The following is a 23,899-nucleotide window of genomic DNA, read 5'->3' on the forward strand; positions in this document are numbered from 1 at the left end:
TATAAAGCACAAAATGTTGGTTATATTCTATCACGTGTCCCCCAATATCGAGAAATTCAGTTTCATTTTGAAAATAAGTAGCTTTGGTAATCAAATTAATCAAATACGGTTTAATAACCTCGTCAACATTTTCAATCAAAAGAGGAGTACCAGCCATGATACATTCTTTCAATGTAGTAAAATATTCAGGACATGTAAATTTGGTCACTCTTATACCATTTTGTTTCTCATTCATTTTGATCCAAGTGTTTGCTTGCTTTTGGGGGTCTATGTATAAAACCCATCTTTTTGCAAATTTTCCAATAACTCCGTTCTCCAAAAAAAAATTATCGGTAGGTAAACCATTCAGGTGCCACCTATCATAATCCAAATCCTTCTCAAAAGCTTCAATAAACTGATAATTCTCTTTAAATGGAATTTTATTTTCTCGAACGTAATTAAGCAAAATAGATAAAATAGTTTGTCTTTTCTCAGATTTGAAAGGTCCCAAATACGCAATGATTGCACTCGACAATAAAACATCTCCGGGAAGATAAAAATCCTGCTTTTCCAACTGTTCAACAGCATTAGTCCATCTTATTTTTTCTTCGCTCAAACCTCCGATTAGTTTTTGAGCTCGATTCAACTTCTTTTTGCATACATCAACGTCTCGTTGCAATTTCTGCTGTTTGCGCGTTGCTTCTTTGAGGAGAGCGTTCAAGTCAGCTAGTTTCTGCTCAATCCGTGTTACTTGCTCTTTTTTTTCATTCAAAATGGCCATAGTAACGCCATATTCACGTTCAGCTTTTTCTAGCTTTTCCTTCTTAGGCGCTACTTCTTTTGCTACTTTATCATACATATCCATTGCTATAATCCATTTGCATAGACCTTCGGCAGCACTTGATGCTTTTGCTACGGTATGAGGTTTAAAATCTTTGTGGGGTAAGTAATCTTTGCGAATTTTGACCATAATTTCTGGTTTGATATTATCTTTGTCAAAATCTTTGAGAGTTTGTAGAAAGTTCATATCACCTAAAATTCTTTTGCTTGGACCCCAGTAATCTATAATTTTTCGTCCCGTTGAAGGGTCTGGGATTCTATCTGGTTTGACATCTTTTATAACACACACCGCTGCCATTACTAATTTGATAGCATCAGGTGGATTTTTCATTGACTTTACTAAAGTTATATCAGTTGGCTTAAGTGTGTTTAAAGCTGAAATTGCATCTTCTAGAATTGGAATTGCTTGTGCCAGATCAGCTTCACAATCTAGTTTCAAAATTTGTGCAGCTGCGGCTTGTTCGTTTGCTATAGCTTCGTCTTTTTTGACAAGATTTGAAGCTTTTTCGACTTCGTAAGTTTCAGTTTCAATTTGTTTGGCCATTTCAATTGCTTGTACTGTCATGGCTTCCAGTTGGGGCTGATAGTCGGCAAGAGATTTTTGCATTTCGGAAATTTGAAGAGCAGCAAATGACAATTTTTCCAAAGCCGACAAATACCTTTGTTTAACATGTTCAATTTTTTTTTGCTTAAAATTCAGTAAGTCTACGTAGAGTCGAATAAATTCTAAATAAGATCCTGTAGTTACATAAACACCATTCAAATTTCTTTCGCCTTCTTGGTGAAAATAGCTAAAAGCACTTACAACTTTGTTTTTGATTTCATCTGTGATTTTGAGGTCTTGAATCCACACTTTGGCAATCGATTCCAGTGCTTCTTCTGGCCATTTCTTCAAATAATTTATTTCACAAAATTTACGAAGTGAAGAATATCGTTTCATGTATTTTTGAAATTCAGAATTAGCAGAATTAAATGAAAATATAACGTGTAAATTTTCTTTACAACGTTTTTGATGGTACAAAAAAATTGATTCTGGACTTTCGTCTATGTTTGAGTGATTTTCTAGCATGCTAAGACGCACTATGTCTAAAAGTTCCTGCTTCTCTTCCAAAGAGTAGAGAAATGGAATCTCACCGCTTTTAAGCAAATAGTCGAGATCATCAAGAATCGTATCAAATACAATTTGTTCTTCTTTCAAGAAAAAAGTACAAGGTCTTCCATAACCTCCGGCTTCTTTAAGAAAAGTTTTAACAGTTTGGTGCCAGTCAGTTAATTTATATTTTTCAGTTATTTCAATTTTAAAAAACTCTTGATTTATTATTAAACAAGCCAGTTTTACCAAAGTCTGACGACCAGTGCCACACATTCCAACTTGTACTAAGTTACAATAAGGTATAGAAAGAATTCGGCATATTTTAGACAAATTTTCTAACGCGTGATCAAAGAGAACGAAATCAATTTTACTTAAATTATCTTTATTATATTCTTTAAAACAATTAGTTGCAATTTCTTTTAATTTAAAAAGGTCAGTTTCATCAAAACGTGCCGAACTTTTGTCACCGTAAGTCCCAAACAAAATTTTAGACAAATCTGGTTCCATTTGCGCATTTTTTGGCAAATTTTCAAATAAGTGTCCAAAATCCTCTTTAAATTGTTCTTCAATGCAAAATTTTATATTACTAAAAAGCCACTCGCGATCTTTATCTAGTAACCGATCACCTAAACTCCGCACTATTTCATGTGCCCACAATTTAAAAAATATTTTTTTATTTGAATCGGCACTTTCTTTACGTATCATAGAACAAACTTGTATAACTCGTGAAAAGTTCTTCATGTTAAAATAATAAAAATTCCATTTAAAGGTCGGCCGTAGCAGCAAAATTGATTTATAAAAATGAAAAGTCGAAGCTACAATTTGGTTAATAGTTCCGATTATGTCACTAGGAAAACCAATTTTTTTCCATTTGGTTAGAAGAACGTTTGAAAAAATGCGCTGAATGCTGTCTTCATGTAACGAATTGATTGAAAAAACATTAAAATGTCGCAGAAATCTCTGAGACATGTTTTGATCAAAATTTGACGTCATTGTGGCAACAACATTTACGTCATCAATCCACAAGAGTTTAAAATTTTCAAGATTGAACCACTTTTTGTGGTCAAATAACTCACGAATTAATTCTAATGAAGGTTGGCAATCAAAATCATCCCTAATAGGCTCACTCAAATCCTCAATATATAAAATACATTTTTTGCTTTCAGAAGGGCCATAGCGGCCTGATTTTTTCTTGTAAAGTTTGGATAAAATAATTTTTTGAGTTGTATTCGGAGTTGTTCTTGATGTAAAAGTGAGAAAACTAGGCTCGAGTAAGTTTTTATCAACTTTGTTCATTATTACATCTAACATACAAGAACTTTTGCCGGTACCAGAAGGTCCGCTTAATAAAAGTGGGTAGTTATGTGTAATGTGCAAATTGATTATTGTCGTGTATTTAATAGTGTCATTGGTGGGCACAAATATGTCAAGTAGATAATCAGACTCTTCAATTTTTTCGTTTTTTAAAACATCGGGCCAAAATTTCCAATTACCTTTAGATTTGTAGAGATAACTATGGTCAAATATCATTTCGTCAACTGGAACATTAACCTCAACTTTTTCTAAAGTACTTGGATAAGGATAAGATTTGTTTTGACCTTTCCAGAGTTGTTTAAAAAATTCATCAAATTTGTGACGTGAATTTAAATCAAGGTTAGAACTAAGTCCCCAAATGACCGCTTGAATGAAACTTGCTTGAATCCAAGAGACAAGATTTTTCACATCCTCGTCTTTTCGAAGGACTGCTTCATAAGCCTCAATTAGCAACATTTCTAACACTTGAATTGTTGTTTTGACCATAGCAATTTCGTTAAGTTTGCACAATTGATTGCAACAGTTTCGAACAAATTCTAAACATGGACTAATAATCCAGTCAAAGAGAACGGAGAAATGTTCTTCGTAGCCTTTTTGAAATTCAAAATCATTGTGTTGTAACCACGTTGTTACTAACGGCTGCCATCCAATGACGTTTGAGTTCATGTAAATAATACCACAGCGAGAGATCTAAAAATTGAACTGCAAAACATGATAACAAAATTAAAATATTACCATTGCCGGTGACGCTGTACTAAGATTTTCAAGTTCAAAAATAATCCATTTATTTTCTGTCAAATGTAACACTTCACCTGAAGACAAACAAAGCTTCCTATTTCCATCCAGTATTGTATTCAAATTGTCTGCGACGGAAAAATCAGCGGAACCGTCAAGAACAATCCAGTCTACATCTTCTGCTTCCTCTCTGAGATATTTTGTAATTATTCCATCGCTCCACTGAAGACTATCATCAAAACCACCATAAAGTTGTTTGAGAGTCAAGGTTTTAGAATTGAGAATTGTGACATTAATTTTTTTATCGTCAAAAGTATCTTGTAAAACTCGAACAAGAGTGGTTTTTCCTGTCATAGTTGAGCCCACTATCATTATACCAGTACTGCACTCCATTATTTCTTGTAATTCTATAATTTTGAGAAGAAATGGCTTTGTGGCACTTAACTTAAATTTTTGACACACTTTTGTTACAACATCCAGGTTTAAAATTTCAGTTGTAGGCTTCATTGAAGAAAATATGTGAAGCAAAATGTTGTCAAAAACACTTATTTCTTTAGTTGATAACTTAGGGTAAGTGACGTTCCGAATACTTGAAAAGATTATCTCTTCTTCGTCGTTGTTAGTGGAAAAACAATTTGCACATTTGTTTAATATTTCTTTTATCGTTCTTATTCCAAAGTCAAGTTTTGACAGTGGCAATAAATCTTGCATTAGTGAATATACATTGACAATTTTGCCCCCCAGTTTAACTGAATTTTCGTAACCACTCGACAGTAAACTTATTTGCACTATAATCTGAATATCCGGAGGAGTCAAAGCAAGTGGCCGAAACAATATTTTGAAACTTTCTGGAAAGTGTGTAGCTCTTGTCATTGTGCAACAAATAAAACACCTTTCCACATCAATTTCAGTTGAATTTAAAACAATTTGGTTTAAAGGTCCATATAAAGCCGTCAAAATTTTAAAAATCTCCTGCGATAAAATAGAGCACACATCAAGTTGAATTTTTTCAAACTCTTCGAGGACTAACCACGAACCATTTGATGCAACTCCTTTCAAAAATTCAATTATTACTTCAAATTTGATGGGTTGAGAGCAGTTAAAAAAGGTACATTGTACAGCAAGAGCTTTTGCTAAACTTTTGACGCTTTCTGTTTTTCCTGTTCCTGTAGGGCCTTGTATATTGACACAGAGGTGATGTTTGTAGGCTAGAATTAATGCGTGATAACATCTTTCTGTGTCTGGTGTTATAATAATTTGATCACTAGTTCCTAAATACTCGTAACCGTATTTTATTTCAGTGTCAAAAATTTTGACTGTGAGAACGTTGTCCTCAGATAAATAGTAACGAAGGTGCGATAGCCATTTAAAGTCATAATCGTTTGTAATTTGTGAGTTATTTATGTCTGTTATTATGTCCCTATTGTTGGTTAATGCAATGATAAGTGATCTGATATTTGTCTTGAGGGTATTATTAAGTTCGGTTGTTTTGAGAATATTGACAACACTTTTGATATTATTAGAAATTTCTGTTTGGTAATTGTTTAAAGTATTCTTGTTGATAGCTTCATGTCCGTTGATAGTAAAATCGATTTTTGTAGCTGCAAGTAACACCTGACACGGCCACTGTAATATCCAATTTTGTTGATTGTATTTGCTGTAGCAATCTCCTATCATTTGTCGAATCGATCCGATAATTTGTTGTTGTAATTCTTTTAACCACATTTCAACACATCCTTGAAATTTTTGTGTGTCAACAGTTTCAATTAAGGGTAGAGTGTCGTTATGTTCACCCACAATTCCTGAGATGACAAAGTTCTCATTGAATCTCAAATCTCTTATTTCATAGAATAAACTTTTGATGAAACGGTGAATCTTTGTGGGGTCTTTAGTTAAAGATAAAATGCGAAACATCTCGTCGTTGGAAACAAAATAAAATCGAGGTAAATAACGTCGGATTTTTCCGAAATACAAGTTGACACCTTGATTAATAAATTCGAATTGTTTGTTACAATAGATGAGGTCTTGTAGTATATTTGTGTTGTTGACAGTTGTGTATACATTAGGTTGTGTATGAATCATTTGAATGTAATTTGTGTAAGTGTTCGTAATTTGTTTGAATACTTCCGTTTCAGCGCTCATTTGAATTGTGATTTCGTGACATAAAAATAGTGGAAAGAAATGAAGGCATTGTTGCTGCGTTTGTCGACATTCTTGAATTGTTTTACTGATTTGGAGTAATTTATTGTAAAAGTCTTTCACTTCATTTTCGTAAGGCTTGACGTAAATCGAGTTCAGCATGTTTATTACTTTAATTATGTGATCGTCAGTAACAACTTCGATGTCTTCCATCTGTGTAATTATTTCCATTTCCTTGTGATCTTCTGTTGTGAAATTAACATCAGTCCATTCCTGCATCATTCCCTCCAAATTCTGCAGCAACTCCCGTTCCTTCGTCGCCGAAAAGCTGATTTGATCGTATTTATCAATATTCGGTGCCAAATCAATTTCAATAATTTTTCGTAGCGTGGTCCCAGCGTTTGGTGTGATATCAAACCCGGCAACTTTCGACATTTTTTTCCAATGCCGTTTCATCAATGCCTCATTACACATTATTTTTATAACAGAAAGTGAAGGCTCAAAATCTTGAATTAACTTAATTGCTTTGGAACATAATTTTAAAGGGGCCGGCCAATTTAGCATATCAGGATCATCAACAGTTCCTTTAAATCGCAAAGATAAATTTTCATCTTGTGCTTGGCGCAGTTTGCTCCTGTAAACCTTTTGCGTTTTCAACAAATCTTTGAGATATTTCTCAACAGTTTCTTTAACCTTATTGTAATTTATTAAATCAAATTGCCCATCTAGCCACACTGATATATTCCTCTGGACGTCTAAACACAGTTTCAACAAATGGTAAAAAGGATAAACGTAATTTTTAAGATCGTCAAATTCTGAATAAGTCGACTTGGGAAAACTTAAAGAAACTTCCTCGCGATTTATCCAGTCGATTTTAGTTTCAATGTCTTTTATTTTTACCATGTGGAGTGTTATAGTGTTTAAATAATTTCGCACATTCTGAATATTGTCCATTGAATCCAAAATATTGAGTAAAGGGTAAACATCTTTAATATCAATGTTAATATCCTCGATAACTTTCTGTAACTTTTCTTCAGCTTCAAATTTAAGTTGTTCAAATGTAGTACTGTTTTCTTCTAAAACTGGTAAAATTGCATCTAACCAATTAATCGCTTTAGCATTTATTATTATGTGATTATCATTCAAAGGTCCTAACTGAATCAATTTTGTAAGATAAGTTAATGCTTTTATTACTCGTTCTTTTAGTTCATCCAAATACTCCGTCCTTACCCACGCCATGTATTTTCCTATTTCGATAAGTTCTTCCGTTGTTGTAGGTTTTTGCGTTGCTCTCATATAAATAATGTCAAAAGTCTCACAAATGTCGTTATTTTCCCATTCGTGTTGAGCACTTAAGCTGTTGAATATGTTTTCAACAATATTTAGTAAAGTTTGTTTGATGATTTCTCTGTACTCGGTTATTATCAATTGTCCTATGGTAAAATACGCATTGTCGGGAATAAAAGCAACCTTCGGCAAATATGTTTTAAAATATAAGAGCTGTTTGCAACCATCGTCAAAAATTAAATCACTGGTTGAAATTGTGTTACCGCTAGAGCAAAGTTCGGTATAAATATCCACAAATTTGTCATCCAAGTTTTTTATATAGTTCAAAATGGGTTCGTACTTTTGTTTTATATTTCGACTAATTTGGTCAAGAACTGAATTAAAGAAGTGGTCCGTTAAACACAAATGTATTTGTTTGTTGTCGAATCCTTTAATCTTGTATTTTTCCAAAACGTAAAATTGTCTGGCGCTGTCAATTATTTTCCGGAGAAATTTATTATAAATCTCAATGATATCATCAGCTGTTGGTTGAAGTATTAAACGATCTTTGAACGTTATATTTAGCTTCAAATATGGTATATGTTCTTTAGAACCCGTAAAACTTACAACATGTAACAAGGTATGAGCTATCGTTCTGCTTATATTAACTGATAGCAATCCCGTGCAAGCTCCCAAATAACTTCTGGCACGTTGTGTATTCACTTTCTCGTGTTCTACTAAGACAACAATCTTTCGGTAAAATTCCTGCAGTCGCTGAGCGGCGTCATTAGCGTAATCAAAGATGTGTTTTTGAAAGTCGCTCGTATCGAGTTGACATTTCAGCGACGAGTGCAAATTAAAGAGTTCGTAAGGTAGTTTCGTCACACACTCGTTTAGAATTCTTCTAATTAAAGGGTGGTGTAATATAAACTTACTTTTTAGTTCTTTTCGTCTTTGGAGAAAAATCGAATAGTTTTTCGTCCTTCCTAAATGTTTGTACGGTTCAATTCGGAATTGTTTCTTCACTGTCTTTAATTTCATTTCTACTCCCGACTGTTGTGTTACTTTCAAGAATTCTTCGCTAGCTTCCGCCATGATCTTGTTGAGTAAAACGGGATAGTTGTGTTCGAGTCCTCTCGCATCGACTTTTTTAAAAATGTCTTTCTCTTGGAATCGCGACATCGTTGTAGAAGGACAATTCTGACAAAACTCGAGAATATTATTATCAGCGGAAGCGATGTGGTGTAACGGTGCTACTTTAACGCTCCGTTCTTCAGATTTCTTTTTCTTAACAATTTTATTCATGTATAACATTATACGGTGCCGGCGTTTTAACTGTATAGCAAACTGTCTCAAATTATCACTCGAGAATGGCGCAACTGAGGGTGAAACTGAATTCCTGCACTTAATTCTGTGCCATAATTTACTTTTTTTCGGTTTATTTTCCATTTTTTAGCACACCACTCACTATACAAACCACTCACTAGCGATTTATCAATGCTTACCTAGCAACGCCGTTGGTCGATTTTCCCTAACCTTGAACTTCAAAACAATCAAATTTAAACATTGGAAAAATATCAGGAAAAATGCCAGTTCTCGAGACTGACTGTTTAATGTTAGTTACTTGCTTCCGTTGAGACAGTTTGTGTTCCAGACATCCCTAGTTGTGGCCTGTTTGTTATTAGTTGTTGGTCGCTTGTTTTCTCTCTCTTTCTTTCGCAGGAACTTGCAACGTTATTAATTTTGACGAACATTGTTGTATTAACCTTTCACACTTTCCTTCGATACGAAGAGTAAATTTTCTGCGATTTCCAGGAGTTTAATCCTCGTTTTGTTGGTTGTTAAAAGAGTAACACCGAAGTCGTAACATTCCACTTTATTCTTTATTGCCTTAATAACTTTTATTTGAACGTAAATACGACAGTTAGCTTCGGCTGCGATACAGATGCAACTTGCTGGCGTGACCAACAACGATTCAAAAATTACAACCACCTAAGTGATTAACCACTGATATTTAAAACAGCAAACCCGCATTTTTATCCTTACATTCACTATCTATTCAAATTAAAACATACCCTTTTCTATATCAAAATAACGTAACAAGAATTTATTAAATTTTATTAAAAGTAGGTATACAATAAAAATTATGCTATTTCACCCATTTTGCAATTAAAATAACAAGTCAACATTTGATTGAAAACCTTTTAAGATTAATAGGCTCCTTGAGTACATTACAAACTTCCAAAGCCTTTATTCACCAACTCCTCAAGAAAACTTTCATTTATGTGACATCAAAATAATCTGTAACATGATCTGTCAGCAGTTATTCAAAGTCTGTAATTTATAAAAGTGAACCAATCAATCTCAAACTTTTTTGCTGTTTTTCTGTTAGCAACAGTTTCAGTTAAAGTTTACTTTCTTTTACATTCTTTATGAGCATCTAATAAAATTACATTTTAATAGCACAAGCATTTCAAAATTTGTTAATTTCTTTAAAAGTCAAAACAAAAATACAAAAAAATAATTAATGATTTACGCTGCGTGCAGGTTTCCAGCAGTTTATTTTTTGTTGTATTAAACACCATGACTAGTAAATCTGGTTCAAGGCTTTTATATTCTTTGCTTCAAAAACATTTTTACACTTTTGTTAATTAAGAACACAAACATGTTTTCGTAAAACCCTTGTTCGTTTATTGATGAAAAAACTACGACTGCCTTATTTCAATAAGAAGATCATATTGCAGTAGAAAGCAGTTTTTTTTTAAGAGAATAAACGAACAAATCTGAGCTATCAATTTTCCAGTGATGTAATTTTTTTTTAAACAAACCGCGGATTTATTCTAATGGAAGTAAAACAAGCTCATAGCAAAATGACAGCTCTGAAATTATATACAGAAAGAAACTTGTAGCGGATATGAAGAAAAATATTTCATGAGTTTACGCTTCGCTTTTTAGGGTAATTGTACACAAAACGACAAAGCCTTTATTTTAAACAAACTCTAAAACACATAGTGACTATATTTACCCATAACTTTACATTCAGAAACCTTGATATTAAATACAGATAGAGACAAAGAGACAGATGCCGTTAGAAATTAAATTAAACGTAAAATCAGATAATCAATGAAATAAAATATTTACTCAAAATTACATAAAACCTCTCAGTAGAAAAAAATAATGCTTTAAAATCAGTAAATGTGGTGGAAAAGGCAATAACAATTAAACAATGCATTATAATTAATAAGTGTTTCTTTACAATAACTAACACTTGAAGGTTGGTTTGTTAAAATAAGTAATTTTGTTGTAACCTGGTGGTAGTTTCGTGCGCTTATTCCTCGTGTTTTCGCCCTCTCGTGTGGTTTCAGTGCTGTCAATTGATAAATAATGGATATGATTAAACGTTTGCTCCAGAGGAATATTTAAACGTGAAAATCGTCGCATAATTAAGTACCGCACATAATTTGAACAAGCCATTAGTGTGTTTTAAAAACAATTGAATTAAAAGCAATTAAAAACTAGTTATTGACCAAAGTATTGTGGTTGTGTAAAAACTGCCATTTGATGGCAAAAAGAAAAACTAGGTGTCAATTTTTAGTGGCCGGCTGTTCAGGGTTTCCTATTTAGGCGTAGATCGCGCAAGCGCCCTCTGGTGTCCAGCCTCCAGAAGAGCGGTTCACTCGAGATATCAGTCGGAATTTCGTCTTAGTAAGCGTCGCGCCGCTCGCGTCAACTTTGAAAACGTGTGCGCCAACTTTGGGAATGTAGGGTTTTTAGCGAATTCGCTAGAAGTGTAACATTTGTGATTTTTGTGCTTGCCGGCATCTGGAAAACTTTTAGCACGCCCTGCAAGTGACTTTAGGTAAGCAGAAAACTTTTTAAACCAGCAATTAAAGACCACTCTGCACCTGCATCCGCGCGATTTATTGCCGCACCGGAAGCACACATTGTGGCACGTTTAATTGATTTAATTAAGATTCAACACTAAAGCTCTGACACGTGCAAAATTTGCTACAAAATAAGTGGTTTGAACTAAAAATATTTGCCAGACGGAAATTATTTTAAGCAAAAAATTAGTCCATTTAACAGAACGCACAAAACGCGATATTTATTCAAACCATTTATCGAAAAGTGGGTGGTTCTATTTACATATTAATTTTGGCAAGTCATTTTTATATTAATTTACATAAATTGTATATCACAATTGGTGGATGCGCCGGGAAAGTTTAATTACAATACACCATTTTATTAATTTACTTAAATTTAAAATACAAAAATAAATGTGCCGGTAAAATATACGTTTAGAAAAAATATTTTTTGCAAACAAGACAAAAATAAAACGACTTCAACCAACAGATGACATTTATGTAAAAATATTTTAAGATTTTTAAATTTGTGCGAACGTTGAATTGTCACAAATAATGTTTACAGTGGCGTTGGCTTAATTAATTCTTGCTTAAGAATTATAATTGTAATAACAGTAGGTGTAAAGTGTTACCGGAGTATCTTTGAAATTATAATAAGGTAAGAAGTTTGTTGTTGTCTGGATTTATGAGTTGTCACTAATTTAGTATTCAGCTAACAACGCAAATAATTAAACAAAAAAAAATAAAATTTCCAAATCAGGAAAATTAGATGTAGTTTTTGCAAATTTTATTAAAATGAAAAAAGCAAAACGCTTAGATTAATATCGATAAAATTTGGAAAATGATACCATTAACAAAAACTTGACATTTAATTTAATTTTTTTATGAATCATAAGAGTTTTCGTCTGGTTTAAAATTAAAATTAAAAAACTTGTTAGTTTATGGGTGTCAGCCTTTATTAATGTTTTAAAATTTTTGACAAATAAGGCCGTAGTTTAAACTAGAATTTAGGGAAGTAATGATATTAGATGGAATTTATTCGAAAATGGGCGTAATATTCAAATATAGCCGATGCTGTTCTAAAATTACGTGTTATTATTGAATAATTATGCAGTAGACTGTGCCCGTTAACTTATACAAATGTATGTGCCTTAGGCCGGAAACTGATTAATGCAATATGGCGCCGCTTAATTCGAATTCAGTGCCCCGTCTAAGGTGGATGTGCTGTCGCTAATGTATTCTACCGAAAATACCATCTTATGATTCCGCACGGGACTTGCATTGACTATTACATGCGAACACATTTTCTCCGGGTTTGCCGAAATTTGACTTTTTTATGTATTACTTCCTTCAGCAGATTTATTTGGGTTGATGGTTCAAAATGAAAACAGAGACTTTACAGTATACAATTCTTTTCAGGACTGCCGAAACAGATTTATTTTGTTCACTTTCCGCTTATTATAATTTGGGTTCACACATGTCTGTTTGTGGCAACAGAGACAACGACAAGAAATGGGCATAGGGAGGTTTGTCCATCGGTGGGTGTTTAAAATCGTATTTCTCTGTTTGAGGCTGTGTGAATCTGCGACGCTGTTCACTATTGTCAATTGATATGCCATTTTCAGCAGTTCGGAAATTGATCCCGAGACTAAAGTTAGGACGAGGCCCTTGGGATAAACTAACATATCTTATCAAAGGTTTCAACTCGAAAACCACCTTCTTGTCCTGTCATAGCAGTTTTTACGAAAAATCAATGAAACAAAATTGGCATAAAAATATGAATAAAAGAACTAAACCTGTTTCACAAACTCTTTTTATTTTACGCTTTTTCCATATTCTGAAACGCCTATAAATTCTGGTTCTCGTAAATTACTTATTCCCTTAACATGACCAAACCATCTGATGGCAAGTGGGTTTTTCTTTGTCTTTCGATTCCTCTGTTATGCCATTGATAAAATATTTACGTCTATTTGAAAAAAAAAAACAGTCTTTTCAAACTGTTTAAATATTTGAAGATAAATATTGCATAAAATCAAAAGTACATATTTACTCAAAAAATAACCAGCCTGTATAATAAACAATTACTTCTTAAAATTGTAATCACTTAAATAAGAATTTCCTGAGTGAAAAACTTCCAACTCACTTAAACATTATATTAAAAATGCAATATTATAAATAGCAAAAATGTAATCTTTATTTCCTTTTAAAATAATCCAAGCTTCGAGACTTTGCTTATCTCCTTGATAAATTATTTCATTTCTACAATTCTGTATCGATTTCAAGATCTAAAACTGTGGTCAACCCAACATTATCCGGATGATTTTGTATTGAAATATCACGTTCAATAGCTTGTACACAACTCAATCTCCGCAATATATTTTTTCATGTGCCCGTATCTGACAGCTTATATTACCGCTCGACGTGTGCGCTCCCCTTTCAACGTTAATCAATTAACAGGAAAACTTATGACGTCAAAAATTTGACGCTTGGCTTGGACTGCACTCCGAAAAACCGCAAACTGACAACACCCATAAACAAAACCGTTATTTTAACTTTAAAATCCAAATATAACAAACTTTATTTGTACATAATGTAACTACTATGTATTGTTACTTAAAACTAATATCTAAATACTAATAGTGATTTCAATACATTTTCTAAATAAAAATTTTGAAATTGTAAAATAGCAGTATTAAAATAATCAAAGCGAAAAAATAGTAAATGCACGTGGCTAATTTTTTTAATAAAAGTTAATCACACAAAATCTGTTTGGCATTTTTTATTATTGTACCAAAAAATATAGCATTTTTATTAAAAAAAAGAGAAGTGCAAAAATGGTGGATGCGCCGAGCAACCCTAAACGTGTTTTGTGTTTTTATTCCATTTAAGCCCAGATTGGATAACACATTTTGCAGTTTACAAAAATTCGCACTTAAATGCATGAAGAGGTTTCAGTTCAGCTTTTCTATCTTATTTCAAAAACTTGCTAAAATAGTTTCAGTTTCTAAATTGTGACAATATTTAAAGTTACCGTTAAAAGGACAAAATGGTTTTGTAGAAATGCAATTTAGTGTTGATAAAAATTGGATTTTTAAAGCAATTAACACCACAAGAAAAGTTCTCTTCGTGATGTTAAATTAAGCTAGAAATATAGTAGCGCTGTGAAATTTGTAAAGCAATTAAGAAAGAAATCTAAAGTTAATGAAACACTAGTGCACATATGCCACACTGTGTCTCGGTTTTCTCACTAAATTAATCAAATAAAAACTGCTCAAATCATAACATAAAAGCTTATTTTATAGTTATAAATAGTTAGACGCAATTAGAACAATATTAACTGTGCTCAATACAACGAAAGTCGGTAAAGTAACAGAAACGGCTTTTTAATTGTTATGGTTCGAGGGTTTGAGTGCAAAATGCATATTCTGCAGCATGAATATTTGAATCAAATCCTTTATTATCTCGTGGAATTACACCAACAGAAGGCTGAGGCTAATTAATTTTGCACATATACACCTGCAACACTACGCTTAGATCTCTAAGAGAAAACAACAAAATGATTGTTATTGCAGCTAAAGGGATGTTACGTCCTGATTGAAAATGAAATTCTCAAAGTGAATCTCAAATTTCAAACATAGCAACCAGCCTACAGTTATCTATAAAAACTTTGTTGTCAAACAGTCTAACCAAACCAAATTTGTAGCTATTTGAGTCACCCTTATTGCGAAAAAATTGTTTTGCATTATTCCATTGTGGTTTAAAGAACCTGAAAGTGAAAGAAATTGCAATTTATATCCAATGATAGGGATTTGTGAGCTTGAATGTTGGAATTGATCCATGTTCTTGAATTAGAGTTGAAAGTAAGATAAAATAAATTAAATTCACGCAGTCATTCTTAGTAATTTATGGCTATGGTTATGCGTACTTAAACTACATTAACAAATGTCTCCGTTAAACAGAAAAATATTTATCTTAATCAAATGTCGAAAAGAAAGATAAAAGAGAAACAAACTTTCAGATGGATTGTTTAAAAGTGATAAAATAATTTAATATGTGGCACTAAATTGAGTTAGAAACTTTTTCATGCAATAATCCCTTGTGTCAACGTAAAAGAATAGGTCCAAAAATAGACCAAACTAACACTGTGTGTAATTTTCGTAATATTGTATTAAAATATGATGTCGTATTATTAGAGCCAAATTTAAATCTTGGGTGTGTATAGAATAAGTTTAACAAATTTATACTTTGTTATAATAGAAACAAAAACAAATAAAAAAAAAAGTTATGAAACAAAACATACCGTAGCAATTCATAAAAGCGAGCCGTTGCTGTATTTATAATTTGTGTGCTTAATTATCTTCGAGTTATTAATAAAATAAATGAAGCTAATTTTTGTTCCTCCGTAAAATTTAACGCTTAATATAATTATTGATCGGTGCATGTTTTTCCTTCTTGCTAAACATTGTTAAAAAAAAAATAATGTGTTAGTAAAATAAAATTTCAAACAAATTTTAAGCGCTCTGATAAATTAAGAAACTTGTTTTTTATTTTTTATATTTTACCAGAATTAAAATTGTTAACACAATAAATAAATAAATAAAAATCTACTTAAAACAACGTAAAATATTTATTGAGTGCTTCAGAGTCTTAAAGAATATAACATTAAATAGCAATATTTGCAGTGAAACCACAAGACAAATAAATTAATCACACTGATAAGCAACTTGTCAAAAACTTTTAACATTTCCGTTCACTTTCTTTTGTCAGAGTAGTTTTTATGTTCGTCCCCTCTTTCACGTCAAATTGTGTTAGTTGTGGCGTCTGTTCGCAACGGAAATGATAATAATTAGACAGTTGAAAAAGCTTGAATATAAGTGCGATAATACAAGCAAAGGAATGAACGAATTAAGGCTAATTGCTTCAATAAATATGTGAAGTTGAGGGTTTGAAGGTAAACAGAAAAGGCGGTTGTGTGGGTAGTTTTACTTTCGCGTTAATCAGATCAGACTAATTTGCAGCTTGATGGGGCGTCTTTGTTTAGTTCCGAACGGGAGGTTGTGACTGCTCGATACAAGAGCTAGCTTTATAGCACTGCGGGTGGTAACATTGGGAAGAAGTGGTTTACAGTACTTTGAAGTTGACATCCGGATAACACTGCATGGCCCGGAGCTGTACCCTCACAATTCGGAAACGCATCTGCTAATTTTATTCGGGATCATTAAAAACAAGTCAAAATTAAAATCTTTGTAGTGCAATACGCAAAACAATAAGGAGCCCAAACAACACCGGTATAACTAAAAATATTAATTAGATGACTGGTAGAATCCTGAAGTGCACTTTAATTTATTTACGTTGAGATAATTAAGTGGAACCGCTATAAATACTTTGAGATTTCAAAAATATCAAACTCTTTTGATGTTGTCTCATAATAATAACTTACTCTTGTAAAACTTCTATGTGACTACTTGAAAAGCACCCTCAATACCAGAAGGTACGCGTTTTCTTTTAGCAAACTTTTCCAGGAGAAAAAAGGAGAATGGATAAGTTGCTTCGTTTGAATTACTGCACACAAAAATTGCTCAATTAAGCCGGCGGCAGCACACGGATGTTTTTAAATCACACCAGAATAAAAACTGGATTTCGGTTAGAGAGAGTTTGATTTGCTTTAAGAGTCAAATTAACACCAAAATAAAACGAGATTCATTTTGTTTCCAAGGTTTTAACCACAAATCTTAATTTTAGAAAATTAAAAAGCTTAAAGCTGCTTTTTAAAATAAACTTAAAATATGGAAACGTTAGCGCCTGTTAAACACATTTTTTAAACCAAAAAATCGTTGCACAAGCTGCAGAGGATGCAAAATTGCGCCAGGATATTTACTTTTATGTTTTTTTTTTGTTTTGTAATAAACTAGATTCGTAAAAAAACCGCTAAATGTATGTATCACGATAGGAAAAAATGTTCTCTAATTTAAAATTAAATTTTCATTTTAATAAACCACGTTTTGTTTAACTCATCGAGTAGTTTTAAAAGTCAAACTGCAAAATTCTGTTACAAAGTTAAATATTATTGTTTTTATTTTCCTACAGATCTTGATGTTGTATAAATTTAATTGTGGAACTAATTTAAAAAAAAATATGTAAAAAAATGCTTCACTCAAATGACATTTTGAAAAGCAATTAATTCGTCTTACTGTAAAATACGTTACTTTTAATTGCTCGGAATAGAAATGGACCAATTAAAGCGCTGCCCAATTTCGTCCTTTAATTTTTATTTCACGCCTGTTTAAATTGATTATTATTGCAGTAAAATAATCCCAGAGGTGCTATATTTTTTTAATCCCAAAGCGAAAGTAGCCTGTTAATTGCACTGAGACCACGCCGAAAGTTATGGTTTATTTATTGTTATTATGCAATTATCCCGGTTTTTTCAGATAATTTCTAGTACTACTAACTTGCTTGTTTCGTAAGAGAACACTTTGGGTTAATAATACTTACGTTATTTTAAAGCACTTCCAAAAATAACAATAATAACAGTTACCCTAATAACATCCATGTCTCTAAGGGGGGAAAAGTTGGTTATTTGGAAATAGAAAACATCTGGGCCACATTTTGGCTAGTTCAACAACACAAAATGTTAACTATTTCTGTGTCTTTTTTAAACTTAATAAATTATTTGGTTTCACCAGCAGTGCAAAACCCTAATTTAAAATTTTGATGTCCCCATTAGGAAGTTTTTAAAGATACTTTAATTTAATCGAAAATTATAGAATTGCTCTTGAAAATCCGTATCGCATCCAAATCAAGAACAGTCGTTATTCGCATTCGTCTATTTCCTTCCCTACTACTTTAGTTCGGAGATTCATGGCATTTCAGCTTGATAAAGCCATTGTTAGCTTTACGCGTACCGGATATTTTATCCTTTAACGAATATCGTATTCGTACGCGTACGTTCATCGTTCTGGATGTGTTATTTGTGCGAATTAATTGCTCGTGTTTTGAAGCTATCACATTCTCGAAATTGTCACGACAATCACGAAACTACCATTCACTCAACAAATATTAAAATACTTTTCTTGTTTCACGGTTTTATGCCAAGAACTAGGTTATTGACCGAGAACTTTTAATTCCTCTAGAACGAGAAATACGTGACCTGAAGGTCTAATTGTTGTTAGTTTTTCTTTTCGTTACCATCAGACCTCGTTAGTAACTGCAAGTGCAAATACAGTGTTTTTCTTTATTTATAACGACTGTAAACTATTCTCAGTAGAGTATTTTTACTCATTGTTATGTCCTTACTAGAACAATTGAACTTAGAAAAATTGAAGCAAAAGTTGAACATTCTATAAGATAAAAGTTATAATGTAACTAAAACCCTGAATCTAAGTTTTTCACGTGATTATATCTAAGTTTCCATTTTCACTACTCACAAATCACGTGATCACGAGAGATATCCGAGATATGTTTTCAATACGATAGTTTCGCTTTGTACGGCTCATATTCTCCTAGAGCTGAAAGCAATTTAGAGTTGTAAATCTAAGATCTATATTCTAGTTTCATATTATTCTCAGATTATTTATTAACTATAAATTTTCATTATTTGTTGCATTTATTTTTTACTTTAAGCACGACTTATTAGGTTGGAATTAATAAAAGTAACATCAAAATATAATCCATTCATGGCAACATTAAACCAAAAGCAGTTTCTAAAGATTCATGTCTTAAAACCGGTTATTAGTTGCTTAAATAAGACTGGTGACATCACAAGAACCGGTTTTTCTAAGTAGATAAAAAAATGTATAATACTGTATGATAAAAGTTACAAATTTTGATTTGCGAGCTATTTTCGGTGGTGATTTTTAAGTTCTCCTCCCAGATACAATCTTTTTAAGTTTTCAACTTTCACCACTTACTTTATCTAAAAGTAAGGTGTGTGGAGTTTAGTTACAAGTACTTGGAATAAAGAAGATATAACAAAGCGAAAAATAAATCAAATCAGTGACCTCATTAAAACTTGTCTTGTTGATAAAATTTGCGTGAAGAAAATGAGTTCAATTTTAATATAAAATAAAAGTTGAGAAAGAAGTTTTTGTTTTGAAAGTGGCTTGTATGAGAAATCTAAAATAATTAGTCGAGAATTGGTCGCAATTAAATTTTGCAAAATACTAAAACTCTGGTTACTGCTAATTCGACAGTACACGAGGGACTATGAAGTCAACTTGTCCCGGATTTCAACTAATCAACCCGGAGAGCCACAAGCAATGTATACTTCGCCCTGTATCGCCTGTTAAAGTTTTGAATTTTAAATGTTCTCTATTGCTCCCTTGAGCTCAAAGGCGCGTTCTTCGTCAAAGTAGAATATCTGCAAACTACAATGTTGCAAGATCACCTTTCAACAAACTTAGAAACAACCTTCAGATTCTCTATCAGCAATGTTATAAAGAACTCTCAAACAAAAAGCCACAATTATGCCCAAAGTCAACTATTCAGGTAAACTACAAATAATTGTATAAATTTCATTAGTTAAGCATTGCCTTTGTAACGTTGATAAATAGTTGATCTTAATAATGCTCCTAATGTAAACAATGCAGTAACATTTCTAAAAGTCTTCTTTATTAAATTACTGAAATAATAATTCATGATAAAGAAGTGTCTATTTTGGTAGTTGTTCTAGCCCAACAAACAAATTAATGAACTGGATCCAGCTCGAATAAATCCATAAAGAACTCAGATTCATTAAATGAAAAGCTCTTTATATTTCATTCTAAATTCAAAGAAAAGGAAAAGTGATAACTTGGTTCTCTTGTCTTTTTAGTATAATTTCAACTGCTCTTCAACACAATAATCGAAATTTAAGAATAACTCTTTTGCCACAGTTTGCTTTTTGCAATTTTTTTTCAGTTTTCAGTTTCGTAGTGTACCTAATTATTAAAATCCCATTAACAATGTAGCTCACAGTCGATCTTAATTTAAGTTTAAATTAACAAATTTGCGGCATATTCGATATCAAAGTTAAATCCTTTGCGACAACCTGTCTGATTTTGACTGAGACCTCAATCTAAATTAGTTCCTTTTGAACAATACAAAATAAACTAAAATCCAATTCCATATTGTTATTGATTCCCAGGGACGTACGAATTAAAGAATAAGCCGCATTCTTATAGCAGCAATATAGACTGATCTGATTTATGCCATGAATGAATACTGAATATAAAAAATAAGGTTTCCACTATGCCGACGGAACGTTAAAACACACATTCGGCATATTTTTTCGTCGTCACGTGAATGGAAAAAACGAACGCGTTTTCCGTCATAATGCGTTGATCTTTTTTGCTTGGTTTAGGGTCAAGGAGGGATTAAAGTCGAACTAATCGCTACCGAAAAAAGGCTATTTTGAATTTAGCGAAAGCATTTACATGACATGAGGACGGCAAAAAATATTCAAAAAGTTTTCTTACAGTCATCTTGATGTATTTGTGCGAGTATCCCATTTCAGGGCAAACTCCTTTTGATCACTTTGTTTGAATAATTCAGCAATTCGGTATTGTTCTCTATAAAGTTGACAAATCGCAGCTGTTATCTTGTCGTCTAAATTAAAATTTTATTGTAGATTTATCAAATAATTATTAAAATTGAAAGCGCTCCAAATTAAATGTCATTGCTTTTTTCGCAGAACAATTACCAGACTGGAATTACTGATATTTAACAATAAACAGCTGAACAAAATGACATTTTAACCAGCAGTTTGGATACTAATAAGAAATCAATAAACAAAAACATTTAAATCAAAATAAAAAGCTCATTTTCTTATATTTATAACATTTTTGTATAGAAATATTGTGTCATCATTATTTGATGAACATAGAAGCATTTTTTATCCGTTTCTATGTAAATATATTGCTTATCAAAACTCGTTTGACAGCTACTCTAACTTTAATTCAAACTTCTGAAGTAAATAGTAGCGTATCATAATTTTTTCACTGTTTTAAAATGTTGAAAAATACAAGACAAGACTGAAATGTACTTGGATGTTATTTAGCTAGAAAAAAGTTGCTGCATCAAATACAGTTGGCATGTCAGCATTTTATATTCATTTTTAAAATAATGCCAAGAATGCAACGGTATCGATAACACAAGAAACGACAGAAGTTTATTTAAAAAATCTATCTATTGATGAAGTTTAGACGTGAAAGCCATTAACTTTATAAATTATGACAGAACACATGTTATGATGTAATATTTAGGTCGTGATTCAGCGCGTAAACTTTGCTTTATACAGGGTGACAATAATCTAGTCTCGTTGAATGGGTAAGTTCGTTATTATTAGAGTTTCAGAATCGGTTGAATTACCAAAGTTAGGAACGCAGCGATCGAAGCCGTGTCATGTGACTCGTGTAATTTGCTTTTTAAATTTAAATAGGCATAAAGAGTTTAATACATAATACAATGGAGTTAAAAAGTCAAGTCGTAGATTGGTTCAAATAGTTTTGCAGAATATGTTGATGAATATTTCAGACGCAATTTGGGAAAAGAGTGGAATATTATTTAAAGATTGGCAGACTTTGCATATTTATAGGAATAGGATGTACTCTCTGGAAATTCTGGCAAAGATACGAATTGAGGATTATATTCACTGAAGGGATTAAACATTTTAGCATGTATTTTAAATGCATAACGCGTTTAAGCCGTGTAATTGTTTTTGCTTCCGTTGGGGTTATCTTAGATGCAACTTTACAAGACTCACAATGTCTTGATAGACGTCGCTATATTAAGATAAACTATTTAGTATTTAGCTAAAAGCAAGTTGCGCTATTGTAATATGTTCTCATTGTCGGGATGCAAAATAATTATAATGTGCAAAAAGATTTACCACATTTCTACATTTTGCATTATCTTGAAAAATTTCATGCACTTGGACGAGGAAACAAGAGTTGCACATTAGATTTTTCAGTGGATGCTTTTCATGAATTTTCCCGGCGATAGCCGAAACATTATAGCTGAAATATATCATGCGAAGTACATATTTCTGTACATCCGATGCTAAAATGAACTGATAAACGAGGAAGTTGTCTACATCCTTAGGCGAGATGTGCGAATGGATAGACTCAACGCGGAAGAAACCCAACCAGTAACCATCATAGAGGTCACTAGTGTCACTTAACTGCCATACATCTCTTATTAGAAAAGCCATTTGTACCAGACCCGGAACTATTAAAACTTGGGCCAACAACGTTTGTGAAAAATCTCATAAAATCTTTTTCTTTATTAAACTACAGAAGATAATAGAGGGTTTGGTAGAGGTCCACTTGGGGGTAGACAGTTTAGTACTTGTCAAACTCGTCATTTGACTCAAAACTTTTAAAATACCCCTGATGTGAGTCTTATTTTATGACTCTATTATATATTATTATAAAATATTATCAATTATAATTTATCACTAATCAGAATGTTTACTGCCGCCAGAATAATTTTCACTAAAGCACTTAATTTGTTGATGTTTATTTTCGTGAAATTTCTTAGTCAGGAATTTTTGCAAGTATCGATTTATTCACTTCCTATTTATAGGCAATAGATATTTCACCCGGTCTTAGATATTATGTTTCATAACTCTTAGGCTAGAATTTTTACTTTAGTGGGTTATAAATCTACATACAGTTAATTAATTTAGAGAAGGGTTAATATAAAATATTTCATTTATTATACTAAAGCAAACGATATCAAATTAAATTGTGTGTCTAGTAAAAAATAGCGATGAAGAAGATAATTTATGTTTTTAGTAGTTTATCGGAAAACTTGAGCACCGGTATTTTTATCAACAAGTAATATTACGTCGCATCTAATTTGAAAATATTTTGCATAGCTATTCGTGTCCCTGGAGCTTAAATAAAATTAGAGTAGTTAATATAACAGTTTTAATAAACGGTAGGAGCTTATTTTAAACGTTTCCGTTTTAATCAAATTACTTTTGAGCTATTTATGTAGCTTTTACTTTGAACCATTTAACATCAGAAAAATTGCACTTATAGCTCGACATCATAATAAATAACTTAGTAGCCGATTGTGTTACTCAAGATCTGGCGATTAAAGGTAAAGTATTTTCAGGTTATCGTTAGATAAATTTATAGCTGTCGCTTCCTAAAATGAAAAAAGTGCAATTTGCAATTCAAAGTTACTACTAAATGATGAGGATGATTTAAGTACGTTATATATCACGATAAAACGATAATGTGAAACGTGGCTAGAACCTCATTTACTCCATGAATCACGATAAATTTAGCTTGTAGCTAAATCCGTAATTATTTTCTTTATAAACATAATGTACAGAAGAACTGTTTACTTTACGACTAAAAATTGCTTTGGTTACTAATGGGCGTATCCGAAAAATTGATGGGTAGAATAACTTTGAAAAAGAAAAATGAATGAAAGTGTACTATTAGTTTCACATAAACGGCTCTTTTGGAATTAATTTTACCCACTAATGCCTTTATTACTTTCCGATATTTTGTAATAATGGAACCACTTACTGCTTTTTTTACCAAATGATGCAACATAATAGGAGCTGTGCATACGCAGCTAATTACGTTAGTAAAGCGATAACCCAATTCATTATCTCAAAAGAAGATATTACAACAATTAATAAAAAGCTTTCAGTATGTTGATAGATGCCTTTTCA

At 32.1% G+C, this 23,899-nt stretch overlaps 1 protein-coding gene across 1 annotated transcript in view; it reads left to right on the forward strand.

Moving 5' to 3' along the window:
• Positions 1-11,156: 11,156 nt before the first annotated feature.
• Positions 11,157-23,899, forward strand: part of LOC123006283 — a 96,147-nt gene continuing 83,404 nt past the window's right edge. Inside the window, exon 1 of the mRNA XM_044400655.1 lies at positions 11,157-11,225. The gene's annotated coding sequence lies outside the window, so the exon portion shown is untranslated. The remainder of the gene's footprint in view (positions 11,226-23,899) is intronic.

This window comes from Tribolium madens, unplaced genomic scaffold, assembly GCF_015345945.1.
Source record: "Tribolium madens isolate multiple individuals breed KSU strain unplaced genomic scaffold, Tmad_KSU_1.1 Scaffold_2;HRSCAF=44;Tcas5.2_LGX, whole genome shotgun sequence".
NCBI classification, from domain to species: Eukaryota; Metazoa; Arthropoda; class Insecta; order Coleoptera; family Tenebrionidae; genus Tribolium; species Tribolium madens.